Source organism: Protopterus annectens, chromosome 4.part1, assembly GCF_019279795.1.
Source record: "Protopterus annectens isolate FY-2018-M chromosome 4.part1, PAN1.0, whole genome shotgun sequence".
Taxonomy (NCBI): Eukaryota; Metazoa; Chordata; order Ceratodontiformes; family Protopteridae; genus Protopterus; species Protopterus annectens.
The window spans coordinates 450,308,866-450,327,151 of NC_056734.1; positions in this window are offsets into that span (position 1 = coordinate 450,308,866).

Below are 18,286 nucleotides of genomic sequence, written 5' to 3' on the forward strand. Positions count from 1 at the left end.
TGGACAGCTGTGTATAGAGCAAATGGTGTCCTAGGAGCCAAATGGCCTTATGTTTCCGTAAGTGAGGGTCAGATGTTGGGGAAGGAGTGTAGGTATGGCCGTGGAGGATAGGTAAGAGCACAGAAATGACAGCATACAGGGTTGGTATATGACACATGTGGGGGGGATACACCCTGGATGGGGATGGGTCTTTGACATTCAAAAGCCCATGGGAACAGTGGGATGGAGGTCTCTAGCCATGGGCAACTGCCACTACACCTACACAGTTGCAAAGGAGGCAGTGCTGAGGGCTATCCAAGAGGGGCAGCATCACCCTGTAAATGTGACACTCAACCCTTGAACTGGCATATCTGGCTACGTAACCCCTTAGGGAACCTCTTATGCAGCATGTCCAGGACCGCACGACAGCAGATATGTACCTGTCTGGTCCCGTGGTGGTGCAGAGCCAACAGAGGTTGATGTTAATGGCTTTGCCCCAGATGTGCTAGTGCCAGGTGCCACGGTCAGCTGAAGTGGGACGGGAGGATCTGCCGGGACCTACCAATCCATTCAGCCTATGGTGTTGCATTTTAAACCCACATATGGCTTAGTGATAGACAACAGCATACAGGATTACCTATGACAGTATTCATAGATATCACCAGCAACCCAACACAACAGATGGTATACATTTGCAGAGGGAGCACAACACATGCATATATACCGCATGGCAACTGTACAATGTGTAGTAGATGTGTGACCGCAGCTATGAACAGTTGCCCATCATTGGCTTGTCACTGGGAATCCCATGCAGTGTCAGTCATACCACTGTCTCATGTGACACATGTCCAGTCAGGGATGCGATGGCAGTAACACATCCCCATCATCATGTACTGTCTGCAATCCCCACACCATGCTTCTGCTGTGCACAGGAAACAAATGGTTGCACACACTGACCTGTTCACAGATGGCCCTACAGATGGGGTTCCCTCATGAACAGAGTACTGTCATGTATGTATTTTAACATACAGAATAGCCATAACCACACACATGTTAAACAGGCAGTAGTATCAATGCAGCATAGCTACACTTACATGCTGTAGTTGCGTTGCACATCACCCTCCTGTCATTTGGCTATTTCCCACTGTGGAAAATGATTGAGGTACATCCAGATATCATCTGCGATGCCATGTCAGAACACCACATCCAGGTACCACTCACAGCGACTGTCATGGCCAGATAATAACATGTTTCCCTAGATAATGTACTATGTTTAACATGTGGATGGCTATGGGAACACCATCACAGCTGTACCACATGCAATCAGCTAGAGGAGGACTGCAATAGGTGCAGAGGCCATCTCCTGACCATTTCCATCTGTTACAATGCACATGCTGCTGCTGTGCAGGTGTATACCTTCACATCCACCAGAGAGTGTGTGTGCGGGACAGGCAATGTACACCAGGGAAGGGCTTGGAGACTTAACCATAAGCATCATCTGCCACATGCTGAATAGTACAGGAGCAAACCCTTGACTACTCATTACTATTACATGTGCATGACGTTACTACATGTGCCACAGAGGCAGCATGTTGCAGTGCTGTAAGAAAATGTGTGTAGGTGAGTGAGTGCCATCTGCAACAGATATAGTAGGCATACATTAGGTGTGGCACACATCAGTCCACGTGAACGGATGCCATTGCCATCACAACCACACTCTAATGGACACCCATTGACACCTTTGCAATGGTGGCAAATACACAATGTAACTACTTAGTTTGCAACACCGCAGTAATGCACAGGACCACATGCACCACAAGGAATACCTGGAGGTTCTATGGGCTAGGCCATGTGGAAGTGCTTGACAACTGTTGGTATGCCAATGAGGTTTATACTGGGAGTGACTGTGGTTGGGAGCATCGCAACCCACATGCAGACACAGGGTGCCAGTACTGTCATGCAGGCATGCATTGCTCCATGGGTATGTAGTGTCTGGCTGTGCAAGATGGCTGTACAAGGCTGGGTGAAGGGTAATCCTTGCCATTGCATCACCCGACAATGGTGTGCAGTGCAGGGGTGTAGTGTCTGCAATGTCCCACACAGATGGGTACTGCATTATCTGGCCTGACATCCTGGTTACTAATGTGTAGGGCCATAGCTTTGCAATGCATGCCATGTCTATGTTTGATAGTCTTTCACATGGACATTGCCTGGGATGTGCATGTCCCACAATACTGTACAGTGACATGTACAGGTGTATCTGGTTTGGCAGACACATGTAGTGTATACAGCCTGTTATACCCCGATATGCCAATACTGGCCTGGTGTGGTGAAACCTGCTTATAGTAAGCAGGTCAGCCCTGCACATGCATGGATAGAACGGACAGGTATTCCATGGTGTCAGTGGCATGGGTCCATACAGGGCACATGTGTATAGCATTGTCTGGCTTTAGTGGATTACATATGATGACACCACATATGTTGCAGCCATTCAGTGTGGAACATAGTGAAGGCACAATGTCCGCATATATGTGCCTATTGTACCACTGTACAGGATGCCATGTCCTCTGCAGGCCACTGTGGTCACACCATGCCTACTATCTGTCCTCAATGTGCATGTTACTAGCAATATAGTGGGATATCCTAGCCAAGGTTGTATGTGCATGGCACATGGGTGCGGGACATATACCGCGTACTACTAGGGCTGCATACTTAGTTCACCAGCCCTTTTGCCAGATGTATGGGTATGGCTTGCCAACACAGTGCCGTGGCTGACTGACAGCTGTACTCCTTGAAAGGTGGTCAATGTGTCATAAGACGGATACTATATAGGAAAATTACAAAACCCACTACCAAACATGTCCAGTGGTAAGACAATCACGGCCACCTCTACACAGGCTCTGACAGACAAACACACACTTGCTATGTCCTCTATACAAATCCCTACCATATCACACAGCAGCAACACACATTTAGGGAATGCACTACAGCGAATACTACAAAGCACTGTACTTGTCTCATGCAGGCACACACACACACACACACACACACACACACACACACACACACACACACACACACACACACACACACACACACACGCACACTTGGTATGTCTGGGATTAGAACACCGATCTAACTACTTTACTACACTACAGCATTACGCAGTTACATAATGTGCTACCCAGATTACTGGGACACAGCACTCCCAGAGGTGTATTTGTAGATGGGTGACATCATCAGCCTTGATAACGGTGGGTATAAGAAATGTATGGAGTGTGAGCAGTATAAAAGCATTACTCAGTCCTCAGGCAAATGGGGACGCACACACACGGCAAATGTGGGACTAGAACACTGACCTAATTACTTTATTACACTACAGCATTACGCAGTTACAGAATGCGCTACCGAGATTACTGGAACACAGCATTCCCAGAGGTGTATTTGTAGATGGGTGACATCATCGGCCTTCCTAACGGTGGGTATAAGAAATGTATGGAGTGTAAGCAATATAAAAGTATTACTCAGTCCTCAGGCAAATTGGGAAACACACACACACACACACTCACACACACACACACACACACACACACACACACACACACACACACACACACACACACACACGGCAAGTGTGGGACTATTACACTGACCTAACTACTTTATTACACTACAGCATTACGCAGTTACAGAACACGCTACTGAGATTACTGGGACACAGCACTCCCAGAGGTGTATTTGTAGATGGGAGACATCATCGGCCTTGATAACGGTGGGTATAAAAATGTATGGAGTGTGAGCAGTATAAAAGCATTACTCAGTCCTCAGGCAAACGGACACACACACACACACACACACACACACACACACACACACACACACACACACACACATGGCAAGAGTGGGACTAGAACACCGACCTAACTACTATATTACACTACAGCATTACGCAGTTACAGAACGCGCTACCGAGATTACTGGGACACAGCACTCCCAGAGGTGTATTTGTAGATGAATGACATCATCGGCCTTGCTACCGGTGGGCATAAAAATGTATGGAGTGTGAGCAGTATGAAAGCATTACTCAGTCCTCAGGCAAACAGACACAGACACGCGCGACAAGTGTGGGACTAGAACACTGGCCTAACTACTTTATTACACTACAGTATTACGCAGTTACAGAACACGCTACCGAAATTACTGAAACACAGCACTCCCAGAGATGTATTTGTAGATGGGTGACATCATCGGCCTTGCTAACAGTGGCTTAAGAAATGTATGGAGTGTGGGAAGTCTAAAAGCAATTTAGAGTCCACTGGCAAATGGGGGCAAACATACACACACACACACACACACACACACACACACACACACACACACGCACGCACACACACACACACACACACACACACACACACACACACACACACACACACACACACACACACACACACACACACACACACACACACACACACACACACACACACACACACACATGCCAGTGTCGGGTATGGAACACCTGCCTATTTACAGATTACTATTACAATACTACATACTTACGAATCGCTCCACACGGGTTACGCATGTCAAGGCTGTCATTATGTCCATCTGGGAATGCTGACATCAACAGGGATGCTGGCAGTTAAGATGTACATACCTGTGAACCTGTGTGTTTAAAGTAGGAATCCATCCTGACCTGGGGTATGCCGATCTGTGGAATGGATGACTATTACCACTATACAGGGTTACAATGGCCATGCCCATACACAGAGGCACATAACTGACACAAGGTGTCACTGGGCATGCTCACACACTTAGTAGCACAGGACTGGTCAGAATGCACTACTATGTGTCCATCTACACAAGGATATACTGGGCATGCTCATACTCCTAGTAGCACAGGGCTGACTGGGATGCACTCTAATGCTAAACACTGAGGGCCACAGTGACCATGCTATTGCAGGTAGATGAAAAGAACACATTGTAATGGGCTCGGGTATTAGTAGTTGTCATTGTTAGCGGGAACGCTGCTCTACATATATTTGACACCGGTCTTTTACACAACATCAGCTGTCATTCTGAGATGACATGGCTGACAGTAGGCAGGCCTTTGTCACATATCACATGCATCTATGATACAAGGGAGTGTGGATATTACCCAAGTTGCATCTGCCCACACAGTGCCATTCCAAGGCAAATGTCCTAAACACAGGTTAACTCCCATGCATCTACAGGACAACTGCATTGTTTTCTTATGCTAACCAGTGCTAGATGTGTAGCGTCCATATTCACAGCTGGTCACTGTAGATCCAACAATGGGGAGTACTGACATCTGTGCAGTGAGGAACACCTGGCTCATGTCTCTGTAGTGCACAATAGCACTACCACCATATACCTCAGAACCTAGCACTACCACCATATACCTCAGAACCAGACATGTGGGTCCGCTCCAGGTGGTGTACCCACATACATAAAGGCCACTCACATGTACTGACCAGTCCCCCCATGAAAGGCATCACAGATGAGCCATGTGCAGGACACAGTGTCACATGCTGCATTCTAGGATGTAAACTGCAGACACCACCATGCCCCGGACCATCAACATGCAACCATACATGTTGTATGACATAGATGAGTACACCACCATGTGACACTTGACCTGTGTACTGTACTAAGCTCTACATCAACTGTAGACAGTACACATGTACTGACACAGTTGCATCATGTGTTATGCAATGCAATGATACCACTGTCTGTGACCAGGTCAGCTGTACACATACCATGGGCCCTCAGTACTTTCCACCATTAGCAGATGTCTGTTGCTGTACACCAGTACACACCCTCATATATGGATATGATACATGTACCTGCCCTGGGTATGTACATGCCTCACACACAAAATACCTGTAAATAGCATAGCTGTTAAAGGCCTTTGTGCAAACAGGTGGCTACAGCCATTACACACATGCACATGGAATGTAGGTCCATGGCTGCTGAATGCTAACAGTACATAAGGTGTGATATCAATGTAGACAGAGGTAACATCCCCTCTGTACTGGTCACCCATCATATCATACAACAGTCTATGTGTCATATATGTCACTACACATATCCACCAGTTGCAATGCCTACAAACATAACCAAATGTCAGGATTGTAGGACCTACACACCAGTACATGTAGTGTTGTGCATTCAGATAACATGCGTGTGCAGTTGCTGATGTATGCAGGTGGCGTGTATCCTAGTACATCATGCAGCTGCAATGCAGCCTCAACATTGCCAACTGTATACAGTGATATGCTGAATGTACAGAAAGATGTACCACAGTTATGGACAGATGTGTTGAAATAACTAAGTGGTGGGGCATCTTTGCAGACAGATGTTTGCTGTGGACAGCTCACAGGTGTGTCACAAGTGGTCCTACAATATCCTGTGTAACTGGTAAGCAATTGTTTTGTTAATTGAAGAACATAACACACAACAGTGGTCAGGGTGACTCAAAGGTAAATCACTTGACACCTGTTAATAGATATGACGTCCCTAGTGCATATATCAGCACTGTTGGCACAGGAAGCATCAGTACAGTTTGTAACATTTGCAATACTGCTGTACGTCTGACATACATAACATGACCTAGGCAGGTCTGAAATTCCCAGTACTGGCATGAGTGGTTGTGTGTGTGTCCATATATGTCACTTATTGTGGGGAATACATCTCAATTGTTACTCATTCCTCTGTGCACTAGTGTACACATCTGTACAGACTGCAATGTAGAAAGCAGGACATAGGCAGGGGCGTGTATCTCACACATGTGAGGTATCTGTATGTGCATGACATAGGTGTATTAATTACTGAATGCCACAGTGTGTGTATGTAGGGTTGACTGGTCCCTGGTGTGAGGTTGTATGTTACCATACTGAACTGATAAGACCCCTCCCACCATCAAGGCGATGCATTCTACTATCCGTGTTGATGTCCCCAATCTTAGGCTGTACTGACTACCTGTACATGTGTATTCTCTGTGGCGCATCATATAGGTGCACAGTACTGTAATGATGATTTAGACATAGGCAGGGGTCCTCATCCCACCAGTAGCAACTGTGTGCAAGTGTGTGTTACTGTGTCAGTGAAGCCGTGAGTGTGTTACAGTGTCACTGAATACATGTGTGTCAATAACTGGGTATGTGGGTGCAGTTGTGTGTTGGCATCCTGTCATGGGAATTTGTATCACTGATTCCCATTGAGGCATCACACTTCCCACTGGCCTCTACCCTTGTAATCAGCTAGACCACTCTCTTACCTCATCACTCCATATAACTGTACCGGTGATGTCATCCTTTATGGATGTCACGTCTGTGGCCACAGTAGCTTAATACACAGCTATCATGCTCTTGGAACGGTAGACGTGTTTGTAACATGGGACATTCTCACTGGTATGTGGCAGCTACATGGTGCATGCTGGTATATTCATACATACCTGTGAGTAGTCCACATTGACATATAGGACACTTAACTGCAAACACTGACATCCACCGGCACATGCAATTAGACCTGAAGAAGGACAGCAGAACATCATGACCAACATGCATTTACTGTTGTTACACAAGACACATACTGTTAACAGTATTGTACACCTGTACTACATGGTATATCTGCTGCCTGTCAACAGTCCTCAACATTTGTAAACTACACATATCATCCTAGTCTGTTCACCTTGCGCATCAGACCATATGAGCATGTCCCTGCACTGATGGTGTGGATGTCAGGGATGCGGCACAGGCGTCATCATATGCACAGGGTATTAATGTTTGCCGGAGGCCTAGGCTGCACTGTTGTTACACAAGACACATACCGTTAACAGTATTGTACACCTGTACTACATGATATATCTGCTGCCTGTCAGCAGTCCTCAACATTTGTAAACTACACATATCATCTTAGTCTGTTCACCCTGTGCATCAGACCATATGAGCATGTCCCTGCACTGATGGTGTGGATGTCAGGGATGTGGCACAGGCATCATCATATGCACAGCGTGTTAATGTTTGCCAGAGGCTTAGGCTGCACCATTGGATCACATCATGTGTGTGGGTTTGAGCCTTTGATCTAATTGGGCATGTGTGGATGTTTTGCATGTGTGTGTTATGGTGCCCTACATATGTGTCCAATGTATGCATGTATGTATGTATGCACACAGTTCTTCCATGTGTCTAGCCTACACAGGGGTATTATTGACAGCTGCATACTGTACAGGTGAGGTTTTACAGTCCACGGTGTCTGGCCACGGACATGAGAGCTGTGCCTGCCAGGGGTTGCACAGGGACTACCAGACAGAGGTACAGATTGGGTACTGTCTGATGTCACTTGTCCACTGGAACTGTGTCTCTGTTGGGACCATCTCGGGTCAAGTGCACGTGGCCTGCTGTGTCATGGTGTGGACAGCACAGCAACAGATGTACTGCTGCTGCTACCACCACTATGGGAGCGGGCATGTGAGGTAGCTTGTACACATAGACCTGACACAGGTGATGTAGCAGGCCTACGTCCATGTGCCAGACACCTCACTTCTACCAGATGTTCCAACACAGACAGCTGACGCTCGCAAATTGCCATGCCACGGTCAAGGACTCCAACCATGTCACCCAACCGTCTATCCAAAGCATCAGCAATCTGTTGTTGAACATTTACCATTGCCTGGATGCTGTTGTTTAAAGAACGGACAGCAGTCCTCTGTAGCCTCTGATCTTCTCTGTTGCACCATTCAGCACATACCTGTGCCTCCATTAGAGCCTGAAACATGAGTCTGGTGACACCAGCTGCTGCGCTGTGTCATGCAGGAGCAAGTTGGCCAGAGGTCCTCCTACGAGCAGCACTGGCCACGTGCCTGTGTGGGGCACCATCAGTAGTTTGGCTGACACCATGATGTGCAGGCACATCTTCCATAGCCCCCACAATTTCCTGTTCCAAGCTACCATGTGCCAACTGTCCTTCCTCTATGGCCACTGGTGATGGGGTATGTGCAAGTATGGGATCTGTGTGCGGGGATGAGGTGGATATAGATGGAATAGCAACCAATGGCACAGATTCAGCCCCTGACAACTCTGCCTGTGTCCCAATCATACATTCATCATCACTGCTAGAGTCTGTGGGGACACTAACATCTGATGTACCTCAGGAGGGCAATGCACCTACATCAGCTGTGAGGGCAGACAAGAACTGTACATTACAATCTATACAATAGACACACACACACACACATGCATGTGCTATGATAGAAGGCATGCAACATGCATGTGATACGGCAGACGGCATGCAGTGCAGACAATAACAGTGGTAGTTATCATACATCCCTAGGTTGCACACAACAGCATGCATGTGGCATAACAGACGGCCTGCAAATTACACAGTCATAGTAGTGGTTAGCATACATCCCTGTGTTACACCATGTGGACCAGCACAGGTTAACAGTATACATGCCTGATGTATGGCATATGACCTTGATAATCACATGTAGTATGACATGTGATCTGCTGACATGTGCAATGACATGAATACATGTTTAACACAATGGTGTCCTGTCAAATATACAGTGGGGCAATGGTGTACCAATTCAGTGTTGTTTGTCTCCGCTACAGATATACTGCAAATTTAGCTGATGGCCATTGCAGGGAATCATAAGGCTCTCGTGCTATACAGTGTAAGTTACAGGCAGGGTTCATAGCCATGACTGTGTTCAGATATAATACATATATACTGTGGAATGTGACCCATGTCACTGAGGTGTATACACACTAAACCATGATGTGGAAGTTGTGACACAGGTCACTGATGGGTATACGGATGACACCCCTGCACATCTGCAACCATATTGTTGCAGCCTGGCAACTATGGCCAGACGTGGTGAACACGTCGGTACACCATGTCCCACATGACATCTGTGTACCACACACACACACACACACACGAGGAGCTAGTATGGCATTTATGTCCAACACCAGCAACGGGAATGTACTGTATCTGTGGCCTGATGTGGATACTGTACAGGTGACTGTTGTCATGTTGCAACACTCTCAAGATGTTCAACACATCTTATGTGGTGGATTGATGTTAGGCCTACATACAGTACATGACATCTGTGTACCACACACACACACACACACACACACACACACACACACACACACACACACACACAAGGAGCTAGTATGACATTTATGTCCAACACCAGCAACGGGAATGTACTGTATCTATGGCCTGATGTAGATACTGTACAGGTGACTGTTGTCATGTTGCAACACTCTCAAGATGTTTAACACATCCTATGTGGTGGATTGATGTTACGCCTGCACAAGATGTGCACAGGCCTGTAGGTTGTCTAGTGTTCCACATCTACATTATGACCATTATACAAAGGCTATGGCTGAACCATGTGTAGCCATTGTATGACAGGATGTACACACAAGCACAACATGTCTACTGTGTGTGTTGCTCCATGTCCCTGGCCATCCTCCATGGTCATGTGTACATGTGTTGTCCAAATTATTGTGATGGGCATCTATTTCACATGTCTGTGTTGTCCCATATGATATATATGCTCCACTGACACCAGGGTTATGCAGATAAAGAGTGGTATGTGGGATATGTTTTCAGGTTAGGTAGACAGTGTAGCAGCCAGGCCAATAGATGCCATGGACATGTCAAGATAGCACATCACATTGTGTGACATTCATAGCAGGGCTATGATCCACACCGTTGAAACCTGTGTGCTGGCCATACTCCAGCCCACTGTGTAGTACTGTTTGTATTCACCACATGTGTAGATCAGATCTGTTGCACGTTCCTAAAGTGAACAGCACCTCTACCATTGTATGCACAGCTGTCAACACATCTGGCAATAAAGTTTGTGAGGATTCATGTCAGTGAGATGATTCACATAGTTTGCAAGTGTTGCACATGGATAGTCATTGTGATGCATTGCAGGTCCGACCTGTATATTGTGACAGGACCATACATTATGTGTACGTGTTGTGAATGGCCACATGGCAGATAGATTTGTGCATTACAGTTCCTACACTCTCACCTGCAATGGGCTGCTGTCACAGCAGAACACCAGAGGTACCTAAATAGGAGTAACACAGCACTATGAGCATAATCCACCCCTGTATAAAGGCTACAGGGATTAATGTGCATAACACATACACCAGTACATTAGACTATACTATGGTGTATGCACATGTGTGCATACACAGAGTAGCATACTATAGTATGCGGCATGTGTGTATAAATGCCTTGCATATGATGTTACTTTACATATTGTACAGTGACACATGCAACTATATGGAATATAGTTGTTATAGGTGCAGTACTGACTTACCAGGCAACTCCAGGCTCAGTGGTTGAGACACCCACCTCCACAATATCGGCTAAAGCTTGTAGATGTGGTTCTGCAGGTGTCCCCAGGTTGGCCAGTAGCTCCTCGGTACATGTGAGTTGGGGCTGGGTTGGTGGTCCACCACCTGTTGCACCTTGTTCCCTGATGATTTTATTTGCACGCTGTTTCACCCATCTAATGAGGTCTGTACAGTGTCTGCACACATGCTGGTATGTGCAGATGTGGCCACCCACATCATTAACCCTCCTGCAAAGTTCCATCCACAGGCCGTCCCACTGCTGTGCATCCTGTGGCTCATGGCTAAACAGGATATCATGATTGTCGAGTAGGTATGGAATGAGGGTATCATCTTCCATGCATGTGACGGAGACAGGTCACAGTAACTCACAGAGACATACAGAACTACAGCTGAACATACATGTGTATCAAATTAATTCAGTTTAAATAGTTGTATTTGCAAACCTACATGACACTGACGTGTTTGTGTCACACACATGTGACACTCAATGTTGAGTGGATATTATCACCATATATGTGTGTGTGTGTGTCACCTGATTACATTGCTCATACTCCATGTGGTTGCTGTCTTGATGTGGGCATGTCTGTTTGCCTGTACTGGTATTCCTACCTATTAGCACATGGCTGGATGTGCCCACATTAATGCAGTTGACCTTGATGCAGTGTATATGTCACATATAAGGACTTACACTGCCTTAACAGACATGACCTGTGACCCTGCAGACATGCTCACATAAGGTTTTACATGTATGTGTTCTGCCTATACATCTACACAGCACTGCACAGTGATTCAACATCCTGCCTTGTATCACCTGTGTTGCACGTGTGATACACATGGGACACTGGCTAGCCAGATGGTATTTGCAGGGATGGATATCAACTATAGCATGTACAGTCAAAGTCAACTATTGGGCTATATGCTATGGGCCGTGTATGAATCTAGGATGAAAGGTTACCTGACAGTAGCCGACAGGTGGGTCTGTGGGGCCAGGTGGAGCAGTGCCACATTACTGATCCATATGGTTAATGATGCATATACCATGCTTTACCATGCGGTCATCATACTATGTCTGTGAGGGGAGTGATGTGCAGCTTTGACAGACAGAAATGCACAGTATGGCAGGACTATATCAAGTGTATGGGACAAGGATCTGTCCAACATGTGGTAGGTGGATGCCCATGATGTATGTGTTCGAGATCAGGATGAGTACGTGTAGCATGTCCAACATCACGGACATGGATTTATTCAGGGTATGCATCATGCTACATAGTGGAGAATGGGAATGGGAAGGCTGGTGTAGGCCATCTGCACATGGCCAATACCCCTTAAAGGAAATATGTGATCTGATATAGGTCACTTGAGTGTTCTGTATGGCTGGACAATGATCTCTATATTCATGAATGGCACCCTATCATTATTAGGGTTGCCACATATGACTTCCTGACAGTTGTGGTGACATAGCTATCACAGGAAAGACAACTGCCCAGATGCATCCCTCACACACTTGTCCATTATGTTGACCACTGCCTAAGTGGCAGTTCATGGGTAAAGGGTTATTAACATAGGGGGTGACAATGCGAGTCAGCTATTGCTCCTAGGTCATAGTCATTTGCATACTTCAACAGGCAGATGCCTTCTGTTTGTCTGTGAGGTATGGACTACAATGAGGGGGAATAAAATTAATTAACCCTGACATACTGTAGCTACCACTGGTGTAATAATCACATATTATTCAGACACCTTCTGTAGTGTTGGTTCTGCCAACAGTCCTGTTGCAAAACACTCCTTTTACATAGGAATGTACATCTAGCATTCCGAGTGTAGGTGGTACACAGTATGGGTGATGATGTCCTATGACCTGGCAAGGTTATGAGATACAGTGTGACATCAACCATACTGTCATCTACATCTGTACTGCTGACATCACTTAAGTGATCAAGGTTCATGGACTTCCAGACCTGACTCAGCAGGGTAGTAGTAAAGTACTTGCCATTATCAGTGGTGTCTCCCCCTTTGTGGATTGTGATACCTGCTGGTGTGCACCATTCAGTGTGTACACAACCTGACATGGAGCTATGTTTTACATGATGTGTACGTGGAGAGCATCTTGTTTTGCCATATGTGTATGATACAACCTGTGATGTTGGCAGGTCCCATGCAGACTGAGTGCAGCTTGTACCTGCATAGTTGTGGGTACAGTGGCCCTGTGGTGTACATGGATATATGATTGTGTACCTGTTGGGGGAGGGGGCCATGTGTTTATATTATCCAATACCCTATCTGGATTACTTATTCATGCTAAGCACTTGTTCAGGACTTGTAAGCACTACATAAGCTAATAATTACTATAGCACTCAATCTTCCTCATTAACTACAGGTAAGGGTGAACAGGTTTTGTACATACTTTTCTCACTTGCGTAGAGTAATGTAGCTCTTGTACTCACTTTCCTCACTTACCTAGGTGAATGTAGTTCCATATTCAGGCTTGTCCAAGAGTCAACTACCAGTGTTCTCACCTGTTTATCTGATGAATCTGAACATCTTGAGGCAATGTACACATTGCCTCATGTACACAGACAAGCCTCTCCGCCTACCACCCAACACTACAACCTGTGAGAGATGCACTCATCTAGCCAAACTGGAGGTGAAGGTCTCTCCAATCAAGCCTGACCCTGACTGCCATGTGGAGAAGGTACACAGTCGCACAACACCACACTCATCACATACGTCTCACTGAATCTATCCCACCATTAACTGGGAAAACTACTCCTGTACCAACACATTAGCTCAATGGTTTCTGGAATTCATAAACACCAATACCCTGACTCAACATATCCACACACCCACTAGGGGCAACAATATCCTAGACCTAGTCATTACCAACATGAGTGACTGGTGCTCCACACGTGAAGCCAACTCCTCATTGGTGCGATCAGACTATGTGCTGAACACCATTGATATCCACATCCTGCACCTACCCACAGTATAATATGTTTACAAGGCCAACTACATGCTTCTTAAGACAGATATGGGGGATGTCATGACACCCATGCAGATGGACAGTACTGTTACAACTGCTGAATCCTACACAAATGCACTCTATAAGCACTTACAGGAGTGCATGGCTTGTGCTATCCCAAACAGAACCAGGATGCTATACTCCTAATTAACTAAACCAATCTGGTGGTCCCCTGCCATAGACATATTGTAGTACAGGAGGAAGACACTGTTGCAAATGAGAGTACAATACCATGCATGGAGAAGATCCCTGGCCAGCCTCAGTAAGAAGGTGAGATCCCTTATAAGATCCTCCAAAGCTAGCTACGAAAACTATAATGCAACTAATACCAACAACAACCACAAAGCATTCTATAGCTATGTCACATATCACGATGTCAACAACCAGATCTGCTCTGAGTTACAGCACAAAGGCATGAACATTACAGAAACAATTGATATTGGCAACATCCTGGCAGATCCCTCTCAAAGCTGCACACTCTAAAGGCAATATCACAGCATCCATGGGACCGGACAACATCCCAGGCTGCATTTTACACAAACTTTAGATCGTACTGTCTCCCCACCTATGCACAATGTTCAATAATAGCCTCAAATCGGGCATAGTGCCCCCTGAATGGTGCACACCAACAAGTATCCCACTCCACAAAGGTGGCACCACAACAGACCACAGGACCTATTTCCCTATAGGCCTGACTAGCCTGGTCTGCAAGGCTATGGTGCACATCATGGATCACTGTCACAGAGACATCGGGTACCTCCCAACCTTTGACCCCTCCCTGTTTGGCATTGTTAAGGCTGGACCATGCCTCCTAAACCTGGTGGACTTCTTAGAGACAGTTACCAAGGCATTAGATGAGGGTATGGAGGTCCACACAGCCTACCTAGATCTCTCATAGGCTTTCAACACCATTCCTCCTTCTGGTATTATCAACATACCCATCCGCCTGAACATTGACCCCTATGTCATGTGATGGTTTGCAAAGTGGCTCACAGACAGAACCCACACAGTGGGAGTTGCATACCCTAGGTTCGACTGTATACCAGTTACAACTGATGTCCCCCAGGGCTCAGTCCTAGGACCCCTCATGTTCGGTATATATGTCTCTGATGTACAGACAAGCACAGGAGGGCATTGGCTGAAAAGGTTTGCAGATGACTGCAAACTAGGGGACATAATTGTTTCCCCAGCTGTTACAGACACCATCTGGAAGGGTCGCACTGAGACAGATACCTGGTGTTAATATCATGGCGTCAAGCTAAATGCCTAAAAGTGCATAGTCATCCCCTTTAGATATAACTAATTACCCGCGGACTACCACATAGGTGCTAGTCCCCTACATACAGAAAAGGTAATACGGGATACGTGAACCCCAGTAGATAGCAATCTCTCCTTCAATACCTATAATGACATGGTGGTTAGAATATCCTTCTACATGGCCCCCCAATCTCTAATGGGTTCGCATCCAGATCAGAGGGGCCATTGTGACTCTACACATGTCATATTAGACCCCTTAAAGGATACAACACCCCATTTGAGATATACCTTACAAGACAACTGCAACAGCTTGGAAGACCACACCAGTACCACACCAAGAGAATTACCGCCCTCAAACAGATGACCTATGCAGCCCAACCTCTGAAACTCCAGCTGTACTCAGTTGCATACCACATACTCACAGGTGATCTCTGCTTACATACAAGGCCCATGTCCAATCCTGTATTGCTGGATATGCTCCACCTAAACAGAAGCCCCTGAGAGCCACATGCTCTAGGGATATACACCTAACCACAACAATGAGTAGGATGTGCTGGACGGATAGATTCCTGACCCGGACACTCCCTATGCTTTGGAACATGAGTCCAATGTACACCAGGCAGGGCCCCTTACAAGCACTCTTCAAGTGAAACCTTGACATGTGGATGGGAGACAGGTGTACCCCGGGGATCACTGCAGTGGCTCTGCTGGACAGAGGCACAGGGAACTATTGGCTCTGCCATTCAGAGGCACAGGAAACCAACCTATGGGGGTGGCGAAAGCCAACACATGCTAGCTAGGCTTACAGATACCCCATGGTAAGACAGCCTAGTACCTACCTTTGCACATATTACATGTCTTATGTGCATGGATAGTTAAACAGCTCTTCCATTTTACTTTGCTATCATGCTGATAAACTGTCAGCTCACTAAAAGACATATGTATCCTGTTATTGTGTATTGTAAATGCTAATTGACATTACTAATGTTTGCCTAACATTATAGTAATGCTATGTAGCTTGTAATACATATATGCCTACAATACTGTACATTACACAGTTATTGGCACAATATCCCACAATGCAAATCATACTTGCACAGTGGCCCAACCTTCCACATGTTATTCTCTGTAATTCACCCATACATATGGCTACAGTTACAATATATCAACATATACTATCCCCTGTTATAGCACATACTTGTTGGACCAGCCCTGCCACTGACATCGACTGGTGAGGAGTATTTCTGTTCAAAGCCCTTATATAGCATCCCTTGTGGTGTATGCGGTGTTTGCCTTGTGACCTACAACAGTACACACAAATACTACAAGCGTTACTATGCTCAACAATACATCACTACACGATAACTATTTCCACTATATGGATTGCGTGCACTTTAAATACTACATAATAGTACTATATACACAGACATACTGACTGTTCTACATACCTTATTAGTAACCCGAGGTGTCATTAACTGTTGATTCAATCCTTTTCGGTTTGTGTTTCAATGTTCTTTGTAACATTCCGCTGGTATATATGGATGGTTTGAATGTGTGATAACACATCCTTTTCTAGTTACATATCGGTAACATGTGGTATCCTGTCCACCAATTGCTGTTCCAAAGTAGTTAATTGGATGCACATCAGCTGTGCAGCTACTCCATTAGCCGATACCATGGCAACAGTGGTGTATAAGTGAGTACTCCTTTTGGGCATTGTCCGTTTGCCTTACTGTTGAGGGAGACGGCCTAGATGTGTTATTGTGATATATTTCAACAGCTATATAGAAACACACAGAGATATATTAGCTTCATGTCTCCCGTGGACTGTGTTGTAATGGCTAGACAATTTAGTTCTACATGTGAGTACAGCTGTTATATTTCAGAACAGTGCTACTTATGCAGGGTTTGTTTGTACCTGATACTTCTGCAGATGTTTAAGTCTGGCAATGATGTTTGGTCAGCTCAAGGCCGTATGGCTATGCATGAACTGTTATGTGGCGTACAGTGTGCTCACCAGACATCCTTGATTTGGTGTACAAGTGTAGCATACTGTGCTGTTTCTCACTAATTGCTAACACATCCCGGTGTACGCATAACCCTCTGAAATGGGATTAGTGCAAACAAACATTATTACATCAGCAGCTGTTCCAATGTATAACAGCAGCTATTTTACATAAGGCCATGTTAGTGTGTCTCTGACAAGGTATGTTAAGGCTTCTGCAGATGTCGTACAGTGTGTGAATGATTTGTGATGTTATTACAGTTTGTATTGTAATATGTTTGGAAGTGGGGGTGATGTTTGTGGGTGTGCTTAGCGGATGCAGGTGTGTAGGAACTGCTTTTATACATAAGCTCTATGTGCGTGAGGGTTCCTTCCTTATTTGAACATCTATCCTTTTGTGGACTAACACAATGGTAATTGCAGGCGGATTCATTAAGGCACTGTTATGTGGTTCCTGTATAGCATGCAGGTGATGTTAGTCCTAGAATCCCTTCGGTAATACATCTGAATGTAATAACGTGTTGCTACATGATAGCTGTGTATTTCTGTCATAGGAATTTGCAGTCATCTTAGTTGTGTTGGTGACTGACCCTCTTTGGCTAGGGTTGCCAC